Raw genomic sequence first — 10,891 nt, 5'->3', positions numbered from 1 at the left:
GTGAAAATCATAAATTCTGAGGCCGAATATTATTTTGGATTTTAAAAATGGTTAATTTGTTAAGATTATTTTATGGGATATCTATATTTGTATTTAAGACAAGAAATTTACAATACAGTCATTGCATTGGGCCACACAGAAAAAAAATAAAAAGAGTTTAGGCCATGCCAAAATTCACACAGAAATTTAATTCCAAAAACTGCTTTTTTATTTCTAAAATCACACAAGAAAAAAAACATACTACATAATGTGTACTAGTCAGTGGAGGTTGGTTAAAGTGATGGTAATGTAATGGGGCTTCTCATGCAGCGTTACCAGCCCATAGTCACTAAATTCTGCTCATTAAAATGACAAACCCAAACACACAGTTACTCAGGCGTGATCTTCAGCTGTGTATGGCATCTGGCCCTGATGCACCTCCGCCCCCAACTCCCCAGAGCGTCACACACAAATACACACACACACACATGCACGTACACGCACACGCACACACACACACACACACACACACACACACACACACACACACACACACACACACACACACACAGTAACCCCAATCAAATTTTAAAACAATCAGCATTCCTTTCATTTCCAGTTTAGTCACCTGCCACAGGCTCCCATTAGTGTCCACTATGATAAAATATTAGAGGTTTATAAATGAGGACAGTGTCTTCCTCCCCTTCAGTCTGAAGGAGTTTTCTACATTTTCCCCAGTCAGCCTCTCACTCCATTCGTCAGCCTCTTCCATCCTGATTATCAGGAGACACCAATTTCAAAGAGACATCTTAATAGTGATGTCAACGTATTAATTAGAAGTGTTAATGAGCTAAAAGCAACCCAAATTAAATTAATGCAGCAATAGACAGAGAACGAAATTAGCTTCAATTTCTGTAAATGATTCTGAAGTGTGCACAACGTATCAGCCTGTCTGAACATTCCCATCCCCCAAAGCTAATCAAGAGCTACATTGCAATTAGCTGCTTAATTAAAGCAACACTCTGCTCGGAAAATCCGGCACAATTAAGTAATGGCTGTTATAGCATGAAGACAGACTGTATTTTTCTTCTGGAGGAAAAAAACTGAAAACAACATATTCTATCCCTAATGGCCTGCAGGGGATTGAGCCAGCCAAGATGTGCCAAGATGGAAAGGTTTCTATCTCACGCTTCAATGGGGATCTTTGCTCCAGCTGGAAGCCTTGTGAATCAATGACAGCAAGGCAGATCAAACTACCGTGCCCAGGGTTGCTAAGACATCTGAATTGGCACTGACTTGGGTGAATGTGTCCTAATCACCAGTTCTGTTTTAGCAGCTCAATGGCTTCCAGTTGGACAGAGGAGCTCCAGACTATTGACACTTTGCACATATTTCAGCAGTGGACCTGTTACTGATCCCTGTGGCTGTGGACACTGTTGTCCTTCAGTCCCCTGCTGGTGTGGCTGGACTTTACCAGCACTGAGGGATAAACAGTCTGAGAGCCAGAGGAAAAAGTGGCTGTAGCTTTATATTTCAATTTAGTTTAGATATCTATAAATCTGATTCCTTTATCTCAAAAAATATGTAAACATATAACCAACACAAAGTGGGTGTCTAATTAGAATATATGGGCCAATTAGTACCTGAAATTTAAATTCCCTTTATATGGGAGACAAAAGATTTGTTTGTGGGGAATGTAATGAGAGGAGCCTATAGGTAATTTGAATGGCTTATTTCTTGTAATATATATATACATTTCAGCAGTTCAAAGAAGGCAGGGGATTCAGTATAAATTAACTGAAAACCCGCCCACTGTTGACAGTGGATAGTTACTTCTCTGGAGCAGGAGGTATCATTAGATGAAGGTTTTGTCCCAATTCCATACGACATACTAACTGTATGTAGTACTATACTATAACTAATCTTAATAATGCACTGTTTTTGCAGTTAGTTTACAAGAAATCAACATATATTTCTTGAGCTGTCTTACCACTAGTCCTAATTTCTTTCTAGTGTTTTTATTAAGTATACTGACTTTTCTGAGTAATCGTCATGTCACTTTGTCAGTGTGAACATACTACAAAACCTGATTAAAGTTTGTATGTAGTATGGAACTGGGACACAGCTCATGTTTTATCAGCAGTGGGACAGTAGTCTTCCTGGGACGTTGTCAAAGGGACTAACAAATGCAGAAACACACAGGTGGTGTCCAAATTGTTGGGTTTTATTCCACTGACGAGTAACAGCTTTCAGAACCTCCTAAATGTTGCAATAACCATACCAACAGAAAAGACAATCTTATTTTTGACTAACAAAAAAGCACAATGCTAAGTTCATGTGAGGAACCCCCTTGCTACTCAGTTATTTTCTGGTTTTAAAAATGAGTGGTGAGCTGTGATTAACAGCTTTCTCTGAGCTGCAGTCCAGGGACTGTGGTGTAAACGCCGTCCTTCAGCAGGTGTAGGCCACAGCAGAGCATATGCCGTCAGGTAACCAGGCTGGTTTGCTCTACAGAGACTCCACTGTGATCGTTTCCCTGGGCCTGCTTCTGCTGGGAACCAGTGTCACTCACAAACACCATCTGCCAGAAAATAGGTCCGCCTACTCAGAGCATTTAGTGGCAGGTCAAGGAGTGGTGCCTTCCTCTCAGAAAAAGCTCCACACACCTGCTGAGGAAAAAAAAAGGGAGAAGGCGCTTTGCACTGCTTTTATAGCTCCTAATTTCTTCTTTAGGAATCAGCCATGTAAACATAAAACAGTAAAAGCACCAGACACAAGAGATGGCTCAGACCCTGCAGTGCTCCAGCATACCTTTCCCTTTGCTGAAGAGAGGGGAAAAGACACCTGAAGTGTTTGACGCTAAATTAGCTTTTTAAAGACAATAATTAGACTTCTCCCCCTAAAGGTAAATTACCTGCTAACCAACTGAACTGGGTTCTAATTATAGGATCTTGCCTCTGAGCCATTGACAAGGATCCTTGTTCCTAGCAAGAAGATGTAAAACAATTTTTTTTGAAAAACATGTTGGAAGTGGTAAAGCCTACAGAATACAGAGTGGAATCATGTTCTGTGCTCCCATTGCTCTGTAACACAGAGCTGAAAAACTGAAGGATCACTTGCATAACTGCAATAACCTTTAGAGGATTTAAACAAGATAATTTCATACAGCAACCAGATGGCAGCTATCGTTCCTTATGTGCATTTTAACAGAGGAGGTTGACTGAGCAACACTGGATGGGTGACAGCTAGGTACTTATCTGTGCTTTGCATATTTTGCAGTTGATGTCATGACACTGCAAATTGATTTGTAAGACAGACTGTCAGTGACAGAATATTGAATATTTACACTCGCTATGTAAAACTGTCTGTGATGGGGAGGGTTTCGTTGGCCTTTAGGTCTAGGTAATTTCTCATTGTTCTGCTGGGTGGAGTGCTGAGCCTCCCGCAAGGCGGCACTGTGGCTGTGGATCGCTGCAAAGCCACAGCACACATTTGAATTCATCATCCGTGCTGATAGCCTACCACTAATTAATATGTAAATTTAACATTGTTTGTTTGCTGCTGTGTTAAACTTTGATGTGAGGAGCGGCTTCCAGGTTAACAGAGATTTAGTGGAGATTGAGGGCTGGAGACCTGCCACATATCCCAACCAGCCTGTAATCTAATATTTTATTTAAATACATCGGCTAATACTGTATGTCTCCACAGCTTAGAACCTGGGAGACAGGCTAATGATATTTTATTAAGCCAGAGTAATTGAGGATCCCATCAAAATATGTAATTAAACACTTAAGCATAATTATCCAACACAGTAGGAACCCGAATGAATTAATTAAAAAAACGTCAATACATCAATTTATTTGAATTCCTTTGTCCCTTTTCTACTTGTAATAATTAACATTTTAATTGCCTTAATTTGTGATGAGTAAAAGAAATTCACACTTTATTCGACACCAGTAATAAAGCAAGAAATTTGAGCTCACAGGAATGTGGTCACAGGAAAATTATGATGAATGTTAGCCTCATACAGCTCATTGCAGCTGAGAGAAGGAAAAACTGTTAAACAGTAAAAGTGGGGGATGTAATGGGGTGTGTATCCATCTCTGTGTGTGTGTGTGTGTGTGTGTGTGTGTGTGTGTGTGTGTGTGTGTGTGTGTGTGTGTGTGTGTGTGTCTTTGCTTGCTCACTTGCCTGGGTATATGTTCATTATCAGCAGGCTGCCTGGGTTTGATGCATACCTGGAGAGCAACTTAATATCCTCAGGCCACTACTACATGTCAGGCCATGAGAAAGATACACACACAAGACAGAGGAACATCTCTGGCCCCGGTGGAGCCATTTACCTTTCTCCAAGTAGGTTCAAGATATTAATTAAGATAAATCTACCTCAATTCACACATTCTGCCATCTGCCTATTTATCAGAATTATGTTAATCATTTCTGTAGGGCAGAGGAATTATTACCCATTTTGTACATAATTCGTATTAACATTCAGAACTAAATGATTTTGCATTCTGTTCCATATGGACTCCTTACACCATGACATCTTTTCAGCATACAGTAGTAAAATAAGTGACACATTCATAACACATACAGAACGCATGACAGTGCTTCCCCTCCGGTACTCCCACAAACAATATGGAAATGTATCCATTCTAATCATGCACAGCCTCTCAGGATTTATTCGTCATGATGCACCTTGTGCATTTGAACAGCTTTAAACAAAACAATAATCTTACGATGATCTGTTCTGTCGCGGTTGCTGTGATTTGAAGTGATTCAAGGCTGCTTTTTTTCTTTTGGCCAATAGATGAGCTAGTTAATTAAACTCTGAGGAGATAATTAAGATGAGACGGTTGCTTGAATCACTCCGGTCATTCTGTCATTATCTGGGGCAGGCCGACAGGTGGCACAGGCCTGCATCAGGTGACAGCTCAGCCAACAGATCGCACCATATGATGGTATGGGCAAATTTCATAGCATCCCCTGGTGCAAGACACTCCTGCAGACCCACATGTGATGCAAATCTACTGTAGATCTACAGAGTTGTTGGACTTCTCAGCTTTAAGTTTGTGGCTGTGTGGATGCTTCTGGCTGATGGCACGTCTGGGTAAGAGTCGTGGGCTGGAAGGAGAGTGCCAGGGCTAAAACAGGGCAGATCATACTCCTGCACAAGCCAAAGACTAATGAGGGTGAGGATGGGGCCAGGCAATGCTATGTGATTAAATTTAGATCTGCGGGGAGATCTTGACCCATGGTGGCCTACGTCTAAGTGACATTTACCCAAGAGAAACACGCTGCAGCTGAGGCTTATTAACCTTTTATAGATCTAAGCACTGTCGCCTGTCTTAATTGGCAATTGGATTATTAAATAGACCAAATTCAGAGTGATTTGATCCAACAAGGTCTACAATGTGGAGGCTATTTTGAAAGGTCCGGTCTGTGACAATGTGTGCATCCGATACATGTAAGAGGTTCAATCTTCTAAAGTAAATTCTCTGGGAAGATTCTAAGTCAATTATAGTATTGCAACACGCATTATTGGAGGTAAGTCATTAGGTTAACTGTGAATTACACTGTCAGTAGTACAGAGCTTGAATCAGTTCCTATGAAATATAAGTCAGAGCAAAAATCTACATCATAAGAAAAGAAGATGAATGATGTAAATGGTGTTTAAACAAATTATTTAATATTCTTGGTGCTGAAAATTCATAAATGTATTATTAAAATGAATTACGCTTATTTTTCCAAAACTTCTTCATTCTTTGAGTCAAAGCAAATGTTGTGACAATCGTGCAATACATATAGTCACAATGAATTGTAAGCTTTGTTTTCCAAAATTTGTCATTTTTAACAACTTGCTTTTCAGAATAATTCTGAATTCATCTAGAGACACTTTCACTTGGCAAGGAGTACAGATGTGTTTGTTACTGATGCAGAAGGGTGACATGCCTGACTGTGGAGCGTGTTTAATATTGTATTCTACTCTATACTGAGGCATCATTAGCTAATTCCATGACATAATAATGACCTAAACTGGGGTAATTACAATGCTGTTTTGCAGAGCAAAACATGTTGACAACATTGTCTCTTATCTTACTGAGAATTTCATATTAATTACATGTGTTTAGCTTTCTTTACAATTCTGTTGCTACATTATTTTGTGGCAGGACTGTATGAGGTTTTACGTTCATACACAGTGCTGTTTTCCTGCATAAATATCAAATGTGATCAGATCTTCGTCTAAGTCCTAAAAATACTTGAAGAGGACATAGTTAAACAAGTACCACAAAAAACATTATTTTTTATTGAGCAAAATTATTAGCAACATTATTTGTCTTTGTTGGAAAAAGTATGTGAACCTTTGCTTTCAGTGATGTTGGTGGGCTTCCTTGGATGAACTGCTCTCTTCAGGTCTTTCCACAACATTTCTTTTGGATTAAGGTCTGGACTTTGACTGGGCCATTCCAAAACGTTAAAAATGTTTCTGCTTTAACCATTCTTTGGTAGACTGACTTGTGTGTTTAGGGTCATTGTCTTGCTGCATGACCCACCTTTTGTTGAGCTTCAGCTCACAAACGGATACCCTGACATTGTCCTGTAGAATTTGCTGGTTCAATGCAGAATTCATAGCTCTGTCAATGATTGCTAGCCGCCCTGGTCCTGAGGCAGCAAAGCAGCCCCAAACTATGATACTGCGACCACCGTGTTTCACAGTTGGAATGAGGTTGGTTTTCACCAAACACAATGCTTTTCATTTAAACCTAAAAGTTCTATTTTGGACTCATCCGTCCACAGAACATTCTTAAAGCCTTCTGGTTCATCCACGTAGCCTTTGGCAAACTTTAGATGAGCAGCAATGTTCTTCTTGGAGAATGGTGGCTTTTACCTTGCTATCCTGCCATGCACACCGTTCGTGTTCAGTGTTTGTCTGATGGTGGACTCACATTAGTAAATGCAAGAGAGGCCTGTAGATCCTGAGATGTTACCCTCGGGTTCTTTGTGACCTCTGAGAGTATTACACGCCTTGCTCTAGGAGTGATTTGTGTTCGACGACCATTCCCGGGGATAGTAACAACAATGTTGAATTTCCTCCATTATCTATTTGTTGAGAACTTAGTTTACCTTTTTTTAAATATTGTATCACATTGCAAATAGTTACTATAGTACATGTTTTATTTCAACAATAGTATGTTTTTCTTTGTGCAAAAAAAATGCAACTGCTACTTCACTTTCTGTCAAATCAGTAACTAAGGATAAGTCCCATAAGTTGATGCGTTACATTTTTTAAGTCACATATGTTGTATTATTTGACTCTGTATCATATTATATGCCTTGTAGCATTATAATTGTATGTGGAAAATGTCATGTCAGAGTAAATTACTAATACTGTTATTCTGTATTCAGACTGACCCTTGAAAATCCAGAGAGGCTGTGTGCTCGACTTATGTTGCAGGTTTATGTTGTGATTATTATTTGTTGATACAAAGTTTATTTACTCAATGAGTCTAATGTAAAATAAAGAAGATGAAGTGGCTGAGCCAAATATCATCAGTACAACAGATTTTCCCAGCAGCTCTAAAACTTGTGTCTGTCTCGTGGTGTTAATGCAGATATTCATTCAGAACAAGACGGCCACTTTTATGGACTTCTTACAGTCAGTTAAGATGACCGACAAGCACTGGGAACATTAGTTCTGTGCCACAAGTCCCATACATCAACTGTCTTGTGACGAGTAAGGGAGGGGATCAACATATTCTAAATGAGTAGACATAATCCCACTGAATGTGGAGTTAAGCCATTTCATAATTAGCAGATTTTCTAATGTATGCCAGGCTTTAATGACCTTTGCAAATGAGAATGGTTGTTTGAATTTCCATCCTTCACATCGTTTTATCCCTGCCATATCTGCCTGATAGAATGAGTGCACCAGTTGATGATATGCACAAGCTTAATGAACAAGTGCACACACTTCTGAATGGAAACTGATGGGCTCAAGCCAGGGAGATTGGAAATGCATTTCCACACCTTGCATATCATCATCATGGCCATAAGTGGTGTCTCTCTGACCCGTTAACAATGCATTTCAAGCCTTTTCCTTCAATTAGGTACACTTCTCACTCAGATTTCACTCATCAAAATGCTATTAGCATACTATAGTATAAAAATATACTAGATTTCTATAGCATCACAACCTTTTAACTATTGTAAATGACAAAATTACCATTCATTCAACGGTGTAGATGACAATGAACCTTCATCGCCAGTTAATATATTGTTCTCAAGTGTTCCTGTGTAGACATATAACCTGAAACTCAAACTCAAATATATAAAGCTTTAAAGCGGCTATGATCAGTATTTTATATTAACAATGGATCACATGATTACGTGTAATGTGACAGTGGTTGCTTGTAGTGATGAGCCCACAGAGAATTATCACCAACTCTGCAGTTTCTCTCAGCTCAACGGAGCCTTTCAACATCTTTCAGCTCATTGTTTTGATTCCCAGCTCACAACTTTACTGTTTTGGTTCACTCTCACCGTTATCAACAGTGTCGTTTTTGAATGCACCAGGAAGCAGTTTCCAGCGAAAAAGCTCTGATAAACTTTCTGTACACAACCGGCCAAAAATAAAGCATTTAGCAGCTAAAGAGCTAGATATTTCAGATATTGGTGGAGACCAAAAACAGAGCTAAAAGAAGAATGAATATCAGTCTTACATTCACCAGGACACAAACACAACTCCTGCTAGATGTGTAAATAGGCAAATCTTTGCTGAAAAGCTTGCCGTATCAACTTAAATGGCACACCTTGTTTTCAGTGCCCCCACGTGGGCAAAAATTTGTTATTGCAGGATTAATTATAAACTTTGAAATGTTCACTTTTAACAGTGGACATAAAGCACAAGTTAAAGCTGTGTAACCTTTTCCACATTCAAACTACAGCAAAGATGGTAGAGCACCTCATGCAACATTTGTTAAGGTGTTTCTCCTCATTAGTTGTTCATTTGCAGGCAACATCTCAACTGACCAGGTACCAAGAATGCAAATGTATTATATTATAAAGCTACTGCAGTGATGACGTTTTGCCAGACAGATGCAAACCTACAAACCTGATCACAGTTTCTTAATGTTGTATAATTAGAGCAGTTCTAAATTAGCATTGTTTTGTTGTTTATTTCACCACAATCATTAAAAAGCATTACATTTTAACTTGGGGATAGTTTACTATAGGATAGTTTGGTGTTTAGGATAAACTCATATGCTTTACTTACATCTCAGGAAAGATACTATTAACTCTAAAGCTGGATGGCTGGTTTCACTAAACTACGCACTTTGTACTGTATCCAATTATACCATTGTAAAAGAAACATCAAATCAACTTCCTTTTCATATTAGCCCACAGCGGCAACAAAGTTCCAAATACTAATAGTTAGGATTTCATATGTATCTATGAATGTTATAAACATTGTTCAAACGTGGCTATGTGGTACAAACTATGAAACCCTCTGCAATGAACAATGTGTATTTGCCTACCTTTGAGCAGAGCTGCTACTGATTCCACAAACATCCCGAGGCTGGAGCTAAGCTAAGATCACCACTTAGCATACCTTCAAACTGATACACAACTAAGATACACAATCAGCAAATGTACCTGGAAGTGAAGGCCTACAATAACAGCAATTTCTACTGGACAGAGAAGTTTCAGGATATTTAACTTGGTGGGTAACAAAAAAAAATATGTTTCATCAAATTATACCACTGATGTATTTAACGTTCTACAGTCGCGCTGTCTAACTCTGCCCTCATCATACGCCTGGTAAGAAGCCACGTGGTGGGCTCTGCTAAAAGCCACCAACATTCATCATGGCTTTAATGCTATCAAACTCTAATCTGTCTAGGATTTCATGTGTGTTAACACAGCTACAAATGCAGAGAGCAAACACTTCAACAGCGCTACATAAATGTCTCAATATATTAACTAGACAATAAACAACCTATTCAATTCCAGGGATTTGCATGAGAAACGTGAGCATTAGTGAACAGAGACAAGTCTTCTGCCTTTCTGCTGAGGGAAAGGATGGCTTCAAACATGATCCTTTGTCAGACGGGATGGGAGACACACAAGCCTCTCGGTTTTGGCAGATCTGGGCTCACAATGCCATAGATTAGTAACAGCCTGACCACAGAGCTGAAATAAGCTAATTGCTTAATTAGCTGACCCAATTCTATAAGCTTCTTTTAGCATATTAACAAGAGCTATGTAACAAATAGTTGTGTTTCACAGGGGTGGTGTTTGTTTATGTAATTACAATAATGAGGATCAAATACAAAACGTACGGTCAATGGCACTCCTTTTATAGAATCTCTGCTTTAGAAAATCAAAGCATTATTTGATTTCAGCAACATTGAGGTGCTTTTATTTATGTTAAACTCAATTCAGCCTTTGTCTGATTCACATGCAAATAATCCTGGTGCTTATTTGCAATTTACATCAATTTTACATCTCCTATGTTTTGTGTATGTTGTTTTTTCCTGCTTTTTTATGTTAAACAATTAAGCTGCTTCGGGGAATAGTTTGACCGCCCTCTCAATATTTCTGGACATTTGAGCAACGAGGGACAGACGAGAGAAGGGAGGAGAAAAATCTTATTAGATTGAATGATGATTGAAATGGATTAATTTACATTTTCTGCATGCATACTTTACATACATGATCTTTGCTCAGCACAGGGAGTTCTGGGCAAAAGAGCACTATTTGTATGAGATGAACTCATCTATATGCTAATTCATTGGCATGTAGACCTGCTTCATTTCTTCCATTCAGGACTGTTTACCTATTAGCTTTTATAGATGCAAAGGGAATTGGAATATTAAAACCAAAAAGCTAAGGAATACAGAGCATTAGCAGT

The sequence above is a fragment of the Siniperca chuatsi genome, linkage group LG21 (assembly GCF_020085105.1).
Source record: "Siniperca chuatsi isolate FFG_IHB_CAS linkage group LG21, ASM2008510v1, whole genome shotgun sequence".
Classification (NCBI taxonomy): Eukaryota; Metazoa; Chordata; class Actinopteri; order Centrarchiformes; family Sinipercidae; genus Siniperca; species Siniperca chuatsi.
The sequence above is the reverse complement of the archived record's forward strand: the minus strand, read 5'-3'. Positions refer to the sequence as shown.